The following is a 19,429-nucleotide window of genomic DNA, read 5'->3' as shown; positions in this document are numbered from 1 at the left end:
AGATACCTAATGGGACTGAATGCTCCTTTGATTAAAAAAAAAAAATTTTTTTTTCAAGAAAACTCTAAACTGTATTACTATCAAAATCAACCTGTTTCAAGAGATTTGTCAAGGAAATAAATTCACTTTAGCCATTAACAAAAAAAGGTGGAAAAGCAAGCAAGCAAACAGCGGCCCCTGGGGAAGTGGTCTCCATCCGGAGGACCACATTTCGGGAGACGCCTGCAGGAGGCCTCGGGGTCCCGCATGTATCCCTGGCGAGCCAGCAAGGATGCGCACACCGCTCACCCTCGACCCCTCGGGGACCAAGGGAGGAGACCCCTGGACTAGACAAAGGCTGCAGCCCCGGGAGGCCAGGGTGCGCGTGCGCCACGGAGCACGCGCGTGCGCGCGGCGGTCAGCGCGGCGGCCCGAGGCGTGGCGGGACCCGGGAAAGGAAGCGAGGAGAGCAGCGAGGCCGGGCGGCGCGGGCAGGGGAGGGCTGTGGGGCGCTCGCGCGCGCCTCCTGGTGGCCGAAAGGGAGGTGCCCCGCAGGCCTCACCGCCCGCCCCTCCCCTCGCGAGGTTCGCGCTCCCGTGGCTCGCGCCTGCGCCGCCCGCCGGCCTCGGGAACGCGCTCTCTCGGCGGCGCGCGCGCTCCCAGTCTCCACCACCCACCAGCTCCTCCGGCACCAGCAGCAAGCCTCGCCGCCGCCACCGCCCACCTTCTGCCGCCGCCGCCGCCGCCGCCACAACCACCTTCTCCTCCGCTGTCCTCTCCTATCCTCGCCTTCTGTAGACCATCAGGTAAGTGCTGCAGCTCTGAAATCGGGTCTCCATCTGGCCCTGTGCGCCATCCTCCTGTCGCCCCTCACCCCAGAGATGGATTTAGGGCGCTGGGCATCAGTCAGGCGCAACGGCGGGGGCCTCTCTGCGCCCTCGGCGCTGGGGAGCTGGGAAGGAACGCGTGCAAAAGATGCACGCACGCGGGCGAATGCGTGTGTCTGTGGGTGCTGGGGTCTGCACCATCCGTTCCACGCAAACGGGGGGGGGCGTCTGTGCCAGCAGGGTGGGGCGCGGATGGCGGTGACCTAGGGGAGGGGGTTGCTCTGTGCTCTGGATCTCAGCGTTTTGCCGCAATGGGCGTGGGTCTGTGTGTGTGTATTGGGGTCCAACGACGACCCCAGAAACTGAACCTGTAATCAAATTTCTCTGCCCCTGATTGCCATCAGTCCCAAGGAAGGTGTGGATTGGGTCCTAGAAAAGATGACTGCGTGCATGCTTCGCCCCACACCTCCTTGACAGTGATTCTGATGGGGCCTTCACTGGCCCTGATTTAAGGCGGTGTCCCGCCCCCTCCCCTTTTCCTCCTTCAGAAGCCGGCAGGGGACATTTGGGGGCTGGGAGGATTCGGGAGGATGGGGAGGGGTCCAGGCGCTGTCACTTTAGCCGCCCTTCCCCCTGCGCGCGCTTGGTACAGTGACAGGGGCAGCGCCGTGCCCGAGAGAAGGTAGTGCGCGGATCCCAGGGTGGAAGCTCGAAGAGGCAGGGGTCACCTGGCCTCGCGGTGTCAGCGGGCTTGCCAGGCGCGGTTCCCCCGCCCGAGGGCTCGCACAGTCACAGCCGAGCACAGACCTGCGCTAGGGCTGCAGGTGCATTTCAGGGCGGATTCCTTTCTCTGCGTTCTGCGCCCGGCTCCCGGCATGTGCGCTCCCTGCCGGAGGCACCGGCTGGCGCGCAGGGCTCGCCCCTCACTGCGGCAGTGGGTGTGGACCTGGGTGGGCGAGGAGGGGGAGAGTAGGATGTGTCTCCTCCCGCTGCCACCCCTCCCCCGGTTTTTTCCCCCTCTGAACGCGAGGTGCCATCTTTTTGCGGCGAGTCACGTCTCTATCGTAGCATGCCAAGTGCTGTGGCCAGGCTTTGGAGGACCCGGCTGGGACTCGCGTTAAGGAGCAAGTGGGGTGTTGAACGTGGAAACCTTGGCTTTTAGCTTCTGCGCCGTGCGCACCCGCTCGTTCACCTGGGGTCTTCTAAGGGAGCTCGCTGCTTTGTTCGTCGAGGTTGTGTGATTTAGGATCTTCGCTCCTAGTCCTGTTTTTTTTTGGGGCGGGGGGCTTTCATTCGACGAGGGTATTACCTAGGCGTTACGCGCAACTCCATCCTTTTTTTCACTGCTCATTTCAGACCCTTTGTTGGATCTACTGACTTGCTGGGGGGGTCTAGTCACAGCCCCCAGGGCACACATGGAACGGACGTGACCCCCGCGCAGCCCTCTCCCCCAGTTCGGCCCAAATCCAGGGGGCGTTAGCTGAGCCACACGGGTGGGATTCGAGGTAGACTGTCGTGTGCAGGTGTCCTCAGAGGAACCACGTCCCTCCCCACACCCAGGGCGTCCTGGGGACAACACCCCACCACGTTTCACTGCTAGGGGCGCCAACTCACCCTTGGGAGTGGGGAGATTAGGCAAGCTCGGCTTCCCCACCACCACCTTTGAGCACTCTTACCTCTCCCGGTGCGAGAGTGTGAGAAGGGGCAAGAGATCCCCTGGGGTGCAGCGACCACACCCATCCCTCCCAACCCACGGGGAGGAGGGCGGGTTAGGGGTTGCCATGGAAACCATACCAGCCAGAGGAGGAACCTCTGGGCGTTACCCCGCCCCTTACTCAGCCCCTGGGCTAGTCTGACAGTGCCAACATGTCCTACTAGAAGACGCGGGGAAGGAGCCTCTCATCCTGACCTCATCATTCCCATTGGCACTGGAAACCGTAGCCATCCAGATTCGTACTTCTGCTGTATTTTGTTATAGGCATACTGACTGATATTATTTTGTTAATATTATTTAAACGAGGGAGTTTCACTTAAAAGTCCACATTTACAACCTCCCTTGAAACCGAAGAGGGATGGAAAGCGAACAGGTCCCAGCCTCCCCCATCCTGCAGTAAGCCCCAGTCTTCGAGATTTTCTAGTTAATTCTACCACTGAATACTGGTGCAGGCGTGCATTTTTGAGACCGACGAGCACCTTAAGGGCGGAATCGCCCACGTCGGCTGCCCAGCTTGATCTGCATTTCTGAGAATGTCTCGGATGGGGGTGGAACGCCCTCTCCCGGCCAGACGCGGCCCGAGGCTGTGGCGTCGTGGCTGGGCCCGCCCGATAGAGATTTCCCGAGCAGCTGAAGGATGGATTCAAAAATGATGGATTCAAATGTTCAAATATGGGAACCGGATTCTTAATCCAGAGCGGGTGGACACGGAAAAGGGAAGCCTGAGAGGGAGGCTTTCTATTGCGGCCAGTTGGGCAAAGGTGTCACAGTCCTGTAGGTGGGAGATCGGCGGGAGGGGGAGGAAGGAGAACATTTCACCCAGTGCAGAAACAAAGCACAGACCACGCGTCTTCGAACTCGCTCCATTTTGCACTGTGTTGGCGGTTGGGTGAGGTACTGTGGTCGCCAAGGCCTGAGTTGTTAATGAAAGATCATCGGGGTTTTCTGCGTGGTCCTTCTGCGGGAATCGAGAGACTCGGTTCCTGGCTCGGCCCTTGCTTTAACAAATGAGCTAGAAGTTTGTGCTGGAGCAAGAGCTGAGGAGCGCTGAGCCAGCCTGGGCTCATCCCAGAGGGTTCAAGTACGCAACAAAGGCTAAGATTTCAACCACTAGCCTCAGCGGGTGGATGAGCCCTTTTATGTCCTGGAGGCCCTATTCATTTTTCAGGCTGGTTAGCATTGGGTGGATGACAGATTCTGGAACAGACTAACCATCCCCTCTAGATCTCTTTTGGCTGGGGCCGGGCTCTTTAAGATCCCTGGCCTGTCCCTTCAACTGTCGGGTCTCGCAGCAATAAGTGAAATATGGACCTCCGTAGGCTAATTCTGTGGTCACAATTCTGAGATGGCATCTTGTGTGTATTGCTGCCGCTTGTGTCCACCACCACGGAAGGACTGCCTGCCTGCTGCCCTTTGCAAAGCTTCTCTAAATCAACGGTTATCCAGCTAAGTGCGCCAGGCTGGCTGCAATGCCTGCTGATTTTTCTGCACCATTTGCCTCGCTGGCAGATGTGTATAGATTACAGCAGTAACCTGGCTTGGCTTTGGGGTGCATCTTTGGATGATCTGAGTATTCCTTAGCTTGGCTAGGTTTGTTGTTGTTGTTTGTTTGTTTGTTTGTAATGAGTGCCAGCCCAGGGTGTGTCTCTCTGACCCTGCACAGACCCTGTATACACACTTGCATGGTGGTGGAAGGGTGTGGCTTTTAAGTGGTTTTTCTAGTGTCAAGCTCTATTCCCCGGAGAGGAACAAAGGAAGCAGAGAGTGCCCTGGAATTGCCAGAAGAAAACTTAGTAGTGGTTTGATTGAGGTAAGGTCAGGCTTGTTCCCATTGGGAAAATGAGCCCTTGTACTGAGCAAGCTTTGACCCACTCGTCCTTGGAGGGCTAGACAGCGTTCTGGTGCCCTTTGTGCAGACTGCTTCTCCTTCTCCCTTTTTAAAACCAACACATCCGGTTCATGTGTTTAACACTGTAAGGAATTGTGTTTTATTCCATCTCCCCTCAGCATGTTGTCTATGGCCTTTGTGACTCCCTGGCAATGTGTGCGAATGTGCATTGTTTTTCCAATTGAATATATGAACCTGTCCAACTATGCCTTCTCTTCTGTTTATTTAGTTAAGATCTTCCTTGATCCCCTCTTGAAAAGGAATCACTTCAAACGAGATTGTTACATATATATATGTATATATACACATATATTATATATCTCCTTAGAGATCTAATACAGAGCTAGACATATAATAGGTATTTGGCCAAAATAGTTTAACAGATAAGTGGACAAAATAGAGAGGTCAAGAAGGCATCCAAGAGAAAGTGGAGTGGGGTACATATTCAAGGTCACAGCATCTGGGAAGCTTGGGAACAAACCCAATCTATTTTGTCTGAGTGTCCAATTGGTGCACAGACAGCTAGCTGCCTACGATCTGCTGTGTGACCTTGCTCTGCTTCCGGTCCCTTGGCTCCCACAGGTGGCTCGCCTGCCCCTGCTGGTGAAAAGGGGAAGAAGCGTGAGAGAGGGCTATCACACTGCACCAGCCCCCCTGTGGGGTGGCCACGGTCCTGTTGCGGGTGGCTGGAATGGAGGTGGGGAACCCCCCCCTCTGCTCCCCCACGGTCCTCACCCTGTTTGCATCAACAGTGCAGAAGCCCTCATTACTCTTCACCCTCAGAGGCACCCATCTGGTTACTCCACACAGGAATTAGGGGTACCTGGCCAGGGGAGAAGTCCCTAACTGCTCAGCGGATCTTTTCCTACAAAATCGTGGTCCTCAGATGGTGTCTGAGATGCCTGGAAAGTAGTTGGTGGGGGGGTGGGGGTGCTGCTACTGGCATCTTGTGGGTAGAGGCCAGAGAGGCTGCTAAACATTACAGGACAGTCCCCGGGTGTCACTGGCACTGGTATGGGGAAGCCCTTTTGTAGAAACAGTGTTTCTCTGGCACTTTTTTTTTTTTTTCCGGAGCTGAGGACCGAACCCAGGGCCTTGTGCTTGCTAGGCAAGCGCTCTACCACTGAGCTAAATCCCCAGCCATCTCTGGCACTTTTATCTCAGTTGTATCTATTGTGTGTCTTCTAGGAGTGCTGCATGCATGCATGCATGCATGCTGCTGGAGATGGCATCATATGGTCCTCAGCTACCTCACTTGCAGGGTAGTAACTCTTAGAGATGGAGAAGCTGCAGTCCAGAGAGGTTTCATAACCAACTGAGGATGCACATCACATGACACACAGCTAAGCCTCCTGAGGTTTAATAGACCTTTGTGAGCTAGCCTGGGAACCTAGTCAGGCTCTCCAACCACCCAGGCCTTTTGCAAGAGTCTGATTGGATCACAGGCTATAATAAGTTACAGAGGTGTGGATTTAAGTGCTTGGTGTCTGATTTTGACATCTGGAGCAAAGAATTTCACTTCACCTTGGTGCTCTGCTTATCAAACAGAGAGAGAATCTTCCCCAGGGACCTTAACCCTGACCTGGTTCAGGGATTCTGGACTCATCTGTTATGTAAAGAGGCATCCAGGCTTGATCGACTCAGAGACAACTGTTAATTAAGACTGGGGAATCAAGGGCTGGGAAAATGGTTCAGCTGTTAAAATGCCCATCCCCCAGCATGAGGACCTTCCTGAGCTCAGATCCCCAGCATTGACATAAAAGCCGAGTGTTGTGGTGTGCATCTGTTACCCCAGTGCTAGGCAAGGGTGGAAACAGAAAGTTCGGCCAGATTCATGACCTCCAGGTTCACTAAGAGATTCTGTCTCTACAAAATCAGGTAGGAAGTGATGCAGGAAGGCACTGTCAGCCTACATATAAATATCACACACACACACACACCTGCACTCACAGCATACATACACAGAGATTGGAAGATCGGTCGGATTCAGCTGTGGCCAGGGTGAAATCACTAAGGTTTGGGGGATGTCAGATTCCTGTCTTAGATTCTGTCCCTCCTAGAGGTTGAGCATTGCTCTGAACCCATTGATCTGTGTCGAGTCGTGGGCACAAGAAGCCCTCACTGCAAACATCCCAGGTCTTTCTGGGCAACTTGGGACCCTGGAGGCTGTGTTCCCTGCCTGGCCAGACTCGGAGGTGCATTGGCATTTCTGTGTGCCACGGCGCTACTGAGACGGCTTGGGCCAGAGACGTGAGGCAGCTGCAAGTGAGCAGGCCTCCCTCCTACCCGGCCAGTACCAGGGATGGGACATACACCGTCACACTTGCCTCACTACTGTCACTCTGCCCAAGGGGTGGCTGGCCAAGAATTCCTTCCCTGCCTCCAGTTGCTAGACTTCTGCTCTTGGTGCTCCCCTGGAGCACGGGGAGGCAGTGTTGAGTTCACCCCAGGTAGCTGTGGCATTCCGGATTGTTCGGTGGGTGTGTGAATAGAAGGAGCTTTTGCAAAATGAAAGCTTAAGTGACTTCCAGGCAATTATCTTAACTTTTTCTCTCTGATCATGGTCTCTAGCAGGCTCTTTGCTGAGCCCAACCAGCTACTCAATAGAACCCCAGGAAATGTTTCTTGTACCTCAGCTACTCAAGGAAATGTTGTTGTAAGGGCCTGGAGAGCAGGTGCCCAGCACAGAGCAACGTCCTGCAAGAAGTCCTTTGGTCTAGAGTCCTGGGATGCCAATCCCAGCTTCCCCAACAATTCAACACAAGGTGGTGCATAGCTTCTTGGGGAGTTTTTTCTTTTTAATATATTCATATGTGGCCCAGGGTATAATAATGCCTGTCTAGAAGGTTGCCAAGGAGTTTCAATGAGGTGACATGGTGCTTACCGTGGCCTGGCATGTAACTGCTCAGTAAATGGCTTCCTTAACAGGATCCTTTGGATGGACACTTGTGATAACATGTGGAGGTATCTCGAGCCACTAGAGTTGGGATATGCTGTAATGGATAAATTATACCAAGTAGGAATCGAGCCCAGATCCTCTGGAGCTAGGCATTGTTATTTGGGCGGAAGTGGATCTCCAAGATCACACACACCCATGTTTAAATGTACACACAGAACTCTTGCCACAGCGAACACAGGGACTTATCTGTTGTCCTGCTTCTGTCTGCTTCCTTCCTGAAACCTGCTCCGTGCCAGGAATAAACTGCAAACTCCCCACGCCAGCCTTCCCTCCGTGCCCCCCACTGGCCCTCCCTCACGGGAAGAGTGGCCTGGTTCAGTCTGTCAGGCCCAGAGGTCTTCTGTTTACTCTTTGGATAAGAGCGGCTGCTGATGACTGAGAAAGTGTTGGTGGTAACGGAAGGCAGTGCCTGTGGGGGAGATTTCGGATGGACTGATTCCCATCCTGCAGAAGTCAGTAGATGAGCGGCCTTCGTGGCAAATGGTGTCAAGAGGCAGAGACAAATGTTAAGTAAAACACACTCCCGGGAAATGGAGCCTAGGGAGTCCAAACACCCAATAAGCCGAGTCGTGTGTGATTCAATATAGCAAGCTAAAGAAGACTTCTCAGCTGTGGAATCAAGACTAAGATCAAAATACGTCAGTTCTGAATCATTTTTAGGAATAGTTTTTAATTTTATTTATTTGTTTGTTTAGTTATGTGTATGTGAATGAGCGCCATGGATGTAAGGGTACCCTCAGAGGCCAAAAGAGCATCAGATTGGGTCTCCTAGAGCTGGAGTTAGAGGTAGTTGTGAGCCACAGATGTGAGTGCTGAGAACCAAACCTGAGTCTTTACAAGAGCAGTGTGTGTGTGTGTGTGTGTGTGTGTGTGTGTGTGTGTTTATGTATATCTCACACATATGTATTTACTTAATGTGTGTGCATGCATGCCATAGCTCACAGAACAATTTGTGAGTGTCAGTTCTCTCCTTCCAACATCTGTATCCTGCCACTCAAACTCAGGTCATCAGGCCTGGGAACAAAGCACTTTACCTGTTCAGCCATCCTACTAGACCATGCTTATACTTTTGGAGAAAATTTTATTATTTGTGTGTGCACATGTGTGGTACATGTGTATACGTGCTATGTGTATGTGTACACACAGGTGGAGGCCAGAGGACAGCATCAGGTACCTTCCTACATTGCTTTCTACCTTATTTGTTTACTTATTTCACAGTTTTTATTTTATGAGTGTTTGGTCTACCTGGAAGTGTGTGCACCACATATGTGCCTGGTGCCCACAGAGGCCAGGAGAGGGTGTTGGATCCTCTGGGACTGGAGTTACAGATATTTGTGGGCTGTGATGTTGCTGCTGGGAATCAAACCTAGGTCCACTGGAAGAACAGCTAGCACTCTTAACCACTGAGCCATCTCTCCAGCCCCCTGTTTACTTTTGAGGCAACATCTCTTGGGGAATCCAAAGCTATGCAATTGGCTAGGCTGGCTGGCTCATGAGTTCTGGGATCTCCTGTCTCCATGCCTGCCTGGGCTCACATGCTGGGGTTACAGAAGAGCATCTGTAGTGCTGAAAATCTAAAGTAAGAGTTCCTGGACTTCGAGGGAGGAGGTTTGGGAGGTGAAGTCTTTGCTGAACACGCATCAAGACCTGAGTTCAGATCCCCAGCACCCACATATAAGGCAGGTGAGGTAGTGTGGGTCTTCATGCTTTCAAGACAGGCAATTTACTGATGTCTCCCCAGCCTCTACCTTGTACTTATGTGAGTGATGCAATTGTTATGGCAAGATAAAATAGCTATATGATGATTCAAGTTATATGATTAGCATGGCAAGTAGGTTAGCTGGAGAAGGTTTCCAAACAAGCCTAGACGATCTTGAGCAAGAGCTAGGCTGTGGCAGGAGGCTGCCCTGGCCGAAGACAGGCCCTGTGGACCCCAGCCTTGACGAGTTGGTCTTTCATTTCTTACTGCAAGAGGCCAGGAAGGCATCTGTGAGGGAGACTTTTATGTTAAGTTCAAGGCAGGTATATTCCTGCCTGCCCACCCTTGCCTGTCTCTGAGGCCCCCAGCACTCTGAAATCTTTCTTGTAGAAAACACATCAGACTCAAGTTTAAATTCCTTTGACCCAGTGCCCTCCTCCTAGGAAAATGTTTTATTCAAGGTCTGACAAGATAAAGAAAGTTGAAATCAGCAAGACGTGAATCTGTGGTCACTGATGCTGGCATTTCATCTGTGGCCCCTGCACTCCCTGGCTACGTCAAAGCATCGAGGAAAAGAGGGACAGAAATGGTCGTCCCCCCACCCCACCCCCGTTGCTCACTTTCCTTCCAGTCTGTGGCTCGGTGCCACTTTCCCCGGAAGCTTGGGTGATGCTGTCCTGGTACCTAGGTCACAGCTATGCCGCAGAAAATCCAGGGATGCACTTGGATCTTGGTGTCTTCCTCCCTGGGATGCCAAGGACATCAGAAAATCTCAGGGTCCATAACTGCTTGTCATATGGTGTGCAGCCAGCAAAAGATACGTAAGGAGTGCTGGGAAGACTCAGTGGGTGGACCCACAGAAGGATGCCTTCCCCAGGCCAGCTCTTTGTGGTGGTATTGTGTTCTCCAAAATATTGTGTACTCTAATAAATTTATCTGGGGTCAGAGAACAGACAGCCACTAGATACAAAGGAAAAAAGCATCACACTTAATCCTAGCATTCAGAGATAAAATCCTTGATCTTGTGATCAAGGCAATTGAAATAGCCAAGCATGGTGAACACCTAATCCAGAAAGCCAGCCTTAATCCAGGAGTGGTGGTAGAAAGCAGAGATATATAGCGTGAGGACCAGAAACTAGAAGCATTTGGCTGGTTAAGCATTCAGGCTTTTGAGCAGTAATTCAGCTGAGACCATTCTGGATGAGGACTCAGAGGCCTCCAGTCTGAGAGACAAAACAGCTGAGACCGCGAGGTGAATATAGCTGTGCTTGTTCTGTCTCTCTATCTACCAGCATAGACCCAATAACTGCCTCAGGTTTGATTTTATTAATAAGAACTTTTAAGATTCCTGCTACAGCTCTTCCCTCCAACTGCATCAAATTATGTGTAAACAAAATTGAAGAGGGCGGGGGCTAAAAACAAAATAAAAAGGAAGCAAAACTAACAAAACCCCTCAAATTGTTCTCTATTAAATTTAGTCCTGCCACTGATTTATATGTAACTTCGGGAGTGTGTGTGTGTGTGTGTGTGTGTGTGTGTGTGTGTCTGGAAGCCAGAGGCCGAGGTTGGGTGTCTCCCTCTATGGCCCCACACCTTATTTTTTAATTTAATTTTATTATTTTATATGTATAAATGTTTGTCTGCATGTATGTACCATGTGTGTGCCTGCTGCATATGGAGGTCAGCAGAGGCATCAGATGCCCTGGAACTGGACTTACAGATGGTTTTGAGCTGCCGTGTGGGTGCCAGGAATTGAATCCAGGTCCCATGGAAGAGCAGCCACTCCACACCTTACTTGAGCTCTCCATTTCCAGTTGACTGACTAGCCAACAGCGCCCACCTGACACCCCTCCCCGACTGCCCATCCAGTATTGGTGTTAGGGACATATGCTTCCACACCTGGTTCTTATGTCGGTGCTAGGGGTCTGAACTTGACTCTTCGTGCTTGTGTGGCTGGCACTTTGCTCACTGAGCCACCCCCCACAAAGCCTCAGGACCACTTATTTCCCCAAATTATTTGTCTTGCCTTATCCTGCCTGAGTAGGGTATCCTATCCCTGCTCCCTGCCAAAAAAAAAAAAAAAAAAAAAGAGGTTTGCAGATAAGCTAATAACCTCAGAAAGTTTTAACTTAAAGACTGTCTTTGGTTACACATGCCCATAAATGTGAATATTTACTATTGTGTGTCTGTTTTTATATTGAGTTTGCTGAAAACCTGGTCACTTTTTAACTTTGATATTGGCAGTGTGTCAGAATGTAAGTGAATTTATGTTAATAGTCAGAGGAAAAGTTGGCTATGCGAATTGAACAGTGTGACCGCCGGATGCCCCTGGGGCACAGTGGAAACCGAGGTGTGAACCAGTAGGAACAGGTCTCTTTCAAAGCTGCCCATTGCCTAGAAGACTAGGACAGCATTCGGAGGCACCGCTAGCCCATTCCCTGCCTAGTCTTTTTCCAGAAGGACACAGGAAATACTGCATGGCTCAGTCTGCTCTGGGCACACTGGTTCTGTCTCTGCGCGTCCCTGTGCGGCCAGCTCAGAACAGGAGGATGGACTTTGTTTTTTTTAAAAAAAAAAAAAAAAAAAAAAAAAAAAAAAAAAAACCTAAATCCAATTAATGGAAAGATCTTCACACTCTCCCCTGACCTTCTTTAAGCCTGTTGAATATTCTCCTCCAATAAACCCCAGGGAATGATATGCCTCCCAGGTGGCTCAGTGCTGGGATGAAGCTCCTCCTCCTGGCTCCAAAGTCCCTCCCTCACCCCAACCCCACTCCCCAGCTGTGCCTGGGAAAAGGCTAGCCGTGTGCTGTTCCCTGCAGAGTGCTAATAAGGACTGAGAACACTGAAAATACCTGCCTTTTGTTGTCATAAAATATTATAAACAATCACATGCTATTGTTTAATCGCTGATGGAGAATTGCAGAAAGAAAAAAAAAAACTTTGATGAGCAGGATTCATGCTATAAGTTGACAGTCAGGACCAAGGCTTAAAATTAAGACTTTAAAAGATTTGATCCATCATTTGTCGCTGGCAAGACTGAATTAGAGAAGCCAGTGAGCCACTCACAGTGTGGTCTTGGTCATCACCCGCTGCTGCGTCCTGATTTTAATTACACTTCCCATTGGCCAGTAAAAGATTTTTGGCAAAGAAGGAGAAGTCCTGGACCTCTATGCTTCATCTGTGCCGTGGGGATGATTCCCTCTCCCCTTGAAGTGGAATGGATAGTAAGGCCTCAGCCTCCATTTTCACTGGCTAGTCACAGAACTGGAGTGAAGCGATCCATAAGAATTCCTTTGGGCATCTCAGAACACAGCGCACGGGGAGGGGTTGTCTCCCAGGAGCTGCTGCACATGCCTGACCAGAGGTCCCTCGTGGGCTGAGTGTGGCCTGAAATGGTACAGCTGCTGTCACCCTGTTCCTGTTTCCAGCCAGCCGGGGGCAGCTGGTCCCCCGTGGTGAACACCAGGTCAGCACAGGCTGTGCCCAGTAGGGTGAACAGGCGGCCAAAGTCTGATCTGTATTAGCTGGGTCTGTCCCCATTTTGGAGAGAAGGAAAAGACTCAACATCAGGGTGCAGGGCACTGGGTGTGGTAACCTCAAGCCCATGCCAGCACTGACTTTGCTGGAAAGGGGCTGGGACTTCCTCTTGGGCTGGAGTTGTGACCCTTGAATGGAATTTCCTGGGAGCGTTCCCATTTTTTATGGAATTTTCAGTGTCTTCCTAATTGCTGCAGACTTGATACAGAACCTTGTATTCTAAATATTCCCAGGGTGGATGCTCCCTGCCAGTCAATGTTAGCTCCTGGCAGGAATCGACCAAGGCAAGAGTAACTTAGAGCTGGACATTGACTTTGATAGCACGATACTCTGGTGGCTCATTAACTGAATGGCTTTAATTGAACTGCAGCTGAAGTCCATTGGCGTAGCCCTGTGAATGCAAGTTTTCTTCTTGCCCCCCCCCCCAGGAGTGGGGATTGAACTCAGGGCTTAATGCATACTGAGCAAGTGTTCTATCACCAAGCTACAGCTGCAGCCTGAATGGAAGGCTTCTGAGGCCTGGGGCTGGTGGGAGATCTGTAGCACCAATGTGTAACCTCGTCCTCACAGGGGCCGTTGGCTTCACCTCAAGGCTGGGATTCAGTGTCTACTGTCCCCACATCACTGCCCCTTTGGAAGCCCAAGACCCATTACCATCTGATCCTTCCCACTTGGGCTGTTGAAACCTGCCACCTTCCAGTCCCCTGTAGGGCAAACTACAGTCTTAAGCTTTCCTCCCGCCACCCGGCATGGACCTGTCGGTTTCCTGCAGACATCGTCCACCCAGCTTTGTCTCTCTAGTTCTGCTTTCACGGACTCCAACATGGGTGTGGTTCTTACCCTGGCATCCTTATAGAAACAGTGTTTCCTAGAGTAAGTCCTAAAATTTATGTCCAACCCGTTTTGCATTCCGTTGCCCAAGTCTCCCCAGAGCAGCATGTTGGCAGCCGTGCCCATGTTGACCCATAAATCCCCGGTCATGTCGTCTGTCACCTGCTAAGCCAAGCCTGCCCTCGTGCCTGCCACGCAGACTCTGGACCTCCCACTTCTCACTGCCAGCTGCCTGCCTTATCTCCTTCAGAGATGGCACCCACTCGCTGCTCCCATTCACCATGGCAGACCACACAGTCCCTGTCCCCACCTGTGTGCACTAGATCCAGGAGCTCCACACACTTCCTCTCCCCACTCACGCCTCCCCCCACACAGTAGTTTATGTCCAGCATTCACCTTATTGTCTTGCTTCGTGTGGATTCCGGTCTTTGCCCCCACGGTGTCTATCCTCTGAGAGCAGGAGACCGTGCATCGCCTACCGCGCCTGCTCTCTTGGCGCATGCGCAGTCAGCCAACCAGCACCCAGAAAGTTCTGTCTTGGTTTGGGCTTTTGTTTTGTTTTAAGACAGGGGTCTCACTCTAGAGCCTAGGCTGGCCCGGATCTCACTCGATAGTCCAAGTGAACTTCAAACTCATGGCACGCCTCCTGTCTCAGCTTCTTGGGTGCTGGGATTACAGAGTGTACCTGCTAGAACATGCTGGCTGAATGCAGCGGCTTGCTCATAGGCTCTACAGGCTGGTGTTGGGTGAGCCTGACCTGTTTCAATAGAGCAAGCCTCTCCCTGCTGAGCCACAGTCCCACTGCTCTGAACACCTAAAAATAAAAACCACATTTTCTTTGAGTTACTTGATTGCTGTCTGTTCTACTTCAGACCAGCCAATCAGCCAGTCTCCCCTGTGATCCAGATCTGTTTGGCTGTATGAAGATGCACAGAGCACAGCAATTATTGGCTGTGTTTCTTTTACTAAAAACTGTGCCTTGGTCCTCATTCCCCCATGAGGCTGGGTCATGGGGAGCATTCTTTGCAGAGGAGCAAAGAAATCTGGGGGCTTAGGAAAGAACCAGATGGTCCCTTAAACCCAGGTTTGCCCGTCAAGCCCACGGGGCCACCTCCATCAGACTCCACACTCTCTGCCAACCCAGGAGGAGCCAAAGGACCTGTCTTGAGTGCTAAGGACCTGGGAAGCATGCCCTGCGAATGGGTCACTTGTAACACGAGCCTGGAGAAATTATTTTAACCTGAAAGCAAGCTCTAAACCAGACTGCTGCTTCATGTGACATGACGACAGAACCAAATTTAGCAGCGTGGACAGGTCCATCCTTACCAAACTCCACTCCTTAAAAATCTTCCAGCTCACAGGAAGCGGAGGGAAACGTTCACACTCACCATAGTGCCACGGGGTTCCGAAAGATCAGAGGCTGGAAGATGAGTGTGAGAGGAGCAGTGTGTAAATAAACTCAGGGAAGAGCGAGGCCGTGTCTCCAGGGAGAGAGTTAGGTAAAGGGACAGTTTCCCTGAACGAGTCGAAGGCAGCAGCTGCTGCTGGGGAGAGGGTCAAAGTGGGTGGTGGGGTGGTGGGACAGAGGGGGACCCTGTGGTGTGCATCTTCCAGCCCATTGACCCCCTGACTCCGCATTCACAAGCTCCTGTGCTTTGTACTCTGGGACCCAGAAAAGGGGCGTGACGGGGGGGGGGCAGAGGGGCGGAGGTCCCAGGGAAGGCTGGGGTTCTGTTACCTGGACTGTTGAGGTTCAGGACGATTCTTTGGCACTGAGATCCATCTCCCACTGCTCCTCCCCCTGACTGAGACAGCATTTCTGTTCCTCTCTGCCTCCCACATTCTTACCAGCATTTAAAAAAACAAAAATCTACCAGCTGCAAAGAGAAGATACCATATGTGAGCCATATGAGATCCTACCCATTTTTTGCACTCTCTCTCTCTCTCTCTCTCTCTCTCTCTCTCTCTCTCTCTGGGGTCATTTCAGCCTATAAAAAGTATTCAGGGAGAGAACTGAGAAGTTCTACAATAAAGTCCTGTATAAGTACCCCACGCTAACCGATTACACCACTGGAGCATCCCAATAAAGTCCTAAAAGTACCATAACTGAAGGGCACAGTCCCTGGAGAGCACATCCCCATTTAGTGGGTCCTGTGGCACCCTAGACTGGATGTCTGTGGCACCCTAGACTGGATGTCTGTGGCACCCTAGACTGGATGTCTGTGGCACCCTAGACTGGATGTCTGTGGCACCCTAGACTGGATGTCTGTGGCACCCTAGACTGGATGTGTATGGCGGCAGGGACAAGAACAAGGGCATCTCTCTCAGTGGCCCACTAGACAGCTCATAGAAGACTGGTCACATTGGTGTTTGGGAACCCCATTGCCAAAGGGTGTGCCACATAAGACTCCTGACCATCCTCACCGGGACTCCAATAGTGAGGCCCTGGGAGTTGCCACTTGCTAGTAGGACAAACCCTGCCCCACTGTGAGTCCCAAATTGGCAAAGAACACTTGAGAAAACTTTTCTGGATTTACTAGAATTGGTGTCATTTGGACGAATTTAGGGACGATGAGTTGTAACTTCTGGGAGTCTGAGATCAGTGAGTGACATGGGTCACCTAAAGCAGGTACAGCAGCAGGGCATGGTGGTACACAGCTTTAATTCCAGCACTCAGGTCAGGAGGTAGAGGCCAGCAGCTCTCTCTAAGTTCAAAGTCAGCCAGGTCTACGTAGTGAGAGCCTGTCTGAAAACAAAACAAACAGAAACAGAGAGGGGCAGGGAAGCAGGCACAAGATGGATTCATGTTTGGACTGCCTAGGCAGTATAATTCATCATTTTGAAGTGTCTCCTGTGCTCAAAATTATAATCAAGGAGATAGTACTTTACAGTTTACACAATGTCATTTCATTCTTGACAGGAGCCTGTACATTAAGAATTCTTGAGGGGCGGTGGTGGCGCATGCCTTTAATCCCAGCACTGAGGAGGCAGAGGCAGGTGGGTCTCTGAATTCCAGGCCAGCCTGGTGTACAAAGTGAGTTCCAGGATAGCCAGGGCTACACAGAAAAACCCTGTCTTAAAAACAAAAACAAAAACGGAATTCTTTTTCCTCCAGGGTGTTTCAGTGATAGAGCAAGGTCCTAGATTCTGTCCCCAGCACCACAAAAAGGAGTGTGTGGGGGGGGAGTAGAGGCTGTGTGAGCGAGAGTGCTTCCACCCGAGTTTAATCCCTCACCCCCACATTGGGAGGAGAAAACTGAGCCCCAGAGGTTTCCTCCTACCTTGACTATGGCGCACAAGCACCATATGCATGCATATATGCATGCACCTGCACTTATGCATGCACCTGCACTTATGCATGCACCTTGTGTGTGTGCACGCGCTTTAACTTTTTTTTTTTTAATTTAGAAAGAGGACAAAAAGGACATCAAGACACTGAGATTTGGGGAGGTATGGTGGGGTCAAGGAAAGTCAAGGGGTACCTGAAATCACCTGGCTAGTTTGAGGCAGATGGGGAATTTGAACCCAGGATTTTTCCTTAACCCTTGCACTCACCTGAGGGGCTCCTGCCATCAGGGTATAGACAGACATCTCCACATTCCCCTCAAAGACAAAGAAATGGCTGCCTGGCTGCCTGGCTGGTCAGAGACCTGAGAGTTTGTACCAGATGATAAATAAAGGCACAGGTTGCTTTCTCCTTTAAAGGAAAAACTGAAACCATCCCACACAAGATGTGCTTGGGTGTAGGTGTCGTGTGTGGCTGCAGCACTCTCCCGTGCTGTAGCCATGAGGGATAGATGAGAAGAAAAGCCACAGTCCAGGCAGCCCCGTGGAGCTGAGAGGAGTGGGTGGGGGCTGCGGGCTTGACAGGCTGTCCTGGGAAGCAAGGGACTGCTGGACCTGGGGTGGCCGAAGGAGGCTGAGGCCAAGGCCCACGCTCACTCATATTTCCAGGGATCCAGATGGCACAGGAAGAGGAGGGCCCACACCAGGTTAACCCAGCCCCAGTTAAGCAACTCATCTTCAGATACAAGTTATTTTCCCCCCTGAAAGTAAAGGCTTAAAATAGGAAAAAGAATTTAAAGATAATTGGTAAATTAATGAGTTTCAAATCAAACTGATGTTTCCCCTTTCTCATTGCTTATGGCCATTATGTGTAATTCCCGTGACATTGTCTCATTCCACTCTTTTAAGCCTCCCTGGGGAGCAGGCTCCTCAGTTCACCCGTATGTTGAGGGGAGCTTCAGCTCTGTGTCCTCAGCCCCTGGCATACTGCAGGGCACAGAATGAGTTCCAGTCACAGTTGAGTGGATGAATAAATAGATATGGACTCATGAATGAATAAAAGGAATGGTCAGGGGAAGGATGATGTACATAAATCTATGTGTTCAGATATGGACTCATGAATGAATTAAAGGAATGGATAGAGGAAAGATGATGTACATAAATCTATATGTTCAGATATGCATTCATGAATGAATTAAAGGAATGGACAGAGGAAAGATGATGTGCATAGGTCTATGCTTTCCTCTCTCTACATTCTGGAGAGTAGTTACAGTTCTGCATTTGAGTTTTGCATGCTAAAAGTAGAAATACATGCACAATTTGGCAGTGTGTGTGTGTGTGTGTGTTACAGTTGCCTTAACTTGAAAGTTAAGTCAGTGCCTTTAAAGTTCCCCTGAACACTAGAATGGCACCGTGAGCCATAAGTTCCACTTCAGTGACAAAGGGTCTTTGTGACCAGGCTTGGGCCTGTGGCACGGGCCAAAGGCTAACCCCGGCACTCCAGCTGGCTCTATGGTTAGATTTCCAGATAGAGGTGTCAAATTAGGGCTGGTGAGATGGCTCAGCAGTTAAGGACACTGGCTGCTCTTCCAGGGGACCTGGGTTTGGTTTCCAGCACCCACATGATGGCTTACAACTGTCCGTTGTAACTCCTGTCACAAAGGATGCAATGCCCTCACCTCATCTCCAAGGGCACAGGGCATGCACATGGTACACACATAGGCAAAACACACACACACACACACACACACACACACACACACACACACACACATATATATATATAATATTGTTTTCTTTTTAAACAACTGGAATTGGCAAAATAAAACACAGAATGTCCAAGAGCTAGAGACATGGCCCATTGTTTAAGAGATCTTACTCTTCTTTCAGAGGATCTGAGTTCAGTACTGAGCTCTCATGTCCTGTAACGTCAGCTCCAGGGGAATCTAGTGCCCTCTTCTGGCCTCCATGGGCTCTGCACTCACATGCACATATCCTACTCCCTCACATCCATATACATAACTAAAAATATAATTATAAAAAATACACAATGTGTCCAGTTAAATTTGGACAGCAAAAAAAAAAAAAAAAAAAAAACTTTTAGCATAGGAGTAGGAAGCTACAGAATGTCCCCAAAAAGTGTCTGATCCTAATCCCAAGAGCCTGTGACCTTAGCTGCTAAAAGGGTCTCTGCAGCTGTGACTATATGAAGGGTCTTCTGATGAAGAGGGGATGCTGGATTGTCCTAATGATCTTAGGACAGAAACAGGGGAGGGCAAGCTGTGGCTCAGTGGTAGGGCACTTGCCTGGCATGCTTGAGGCCCTAGATTCAGTCTGAAGAAGGGGAAAGGGCACAAAAAGTACAATGTTGGTGATGGAGGCAGAGGGGAGTGATGTGGTCACAAGCTAAGGATAGCTGGGAGCCACAGGAGACGCAAGCAAGGGTTTTTCCTCTCAACCCAAGGGGGAGTTCAGTCCCACTGACACCTTACTGCTGCTGCTGTTTGAGATATAGTATCACTCTGTAACTCAGGCTGGTCTTGAACTCATTCTCTATCCCAGCTGGCCTCAAACCCATGGTGATCCTCCTGCCTCAGCCTCTTAAGAATTGAGCTTACAGACTTGTGCCACCACACCTAGTTCTGCACCGTTACTGCCCCTGGGAATTTCCTATCCTGTGGGGCTATTTTTATAATTTCCTGTTCTTT

At 50.7% G+C, this 19,429-nt stretch overlaps 1 protein-coding gene across 13 annotated transcripts in view; it reads left to right on the top strand.

Moving 5' to 3' along the window:
• Nucleotides 1-626: 626 nt before the first annotated feature.
• Nucleotides 627-19,429, top strand: part of Mapt (microtubule associated protein tau) — a 105,834-nt gene continuing 87,031 nt past the window's right edge. For 2 of the 13 annotated variants that reach the window (XM_037201435.1, XM_037201431.1), the window contains exon 1: nt 632-785. The gene's annotated coding sequence lies outside the window, so the exon portion shown is untranslated. Of the gene's footprint in view, nt 786-19,429 lie in introns of all 13 variants that reach the window. The other 11 variants (XM_037201432.1, XM_037201434.1, XM_037201439.1 and 8 more) reach the window with 9 other exon arrangements.

The sequence above is a fragment of the Peromyscus leucopus genome, chromosome 8b, assembly GCF_004664715.2.
Source record: "Peromyscus leucopus breed LL Stock chromosome 8b, UCI_PerLeu_2.1, whole genome shotgun sequence".
Classification (NCBI taxonomy): Eukaryota; Metazoa; Chordata; class Mammalia; order Rodentia; family Cricetidae; genus Peromyscus; species Peromyscus leucopus.
The sequence above is the reverse complement of the archived record's forward strand: the minus strand, read 5'-3'. Positions and strand labels throughout refer to the sequence as shown.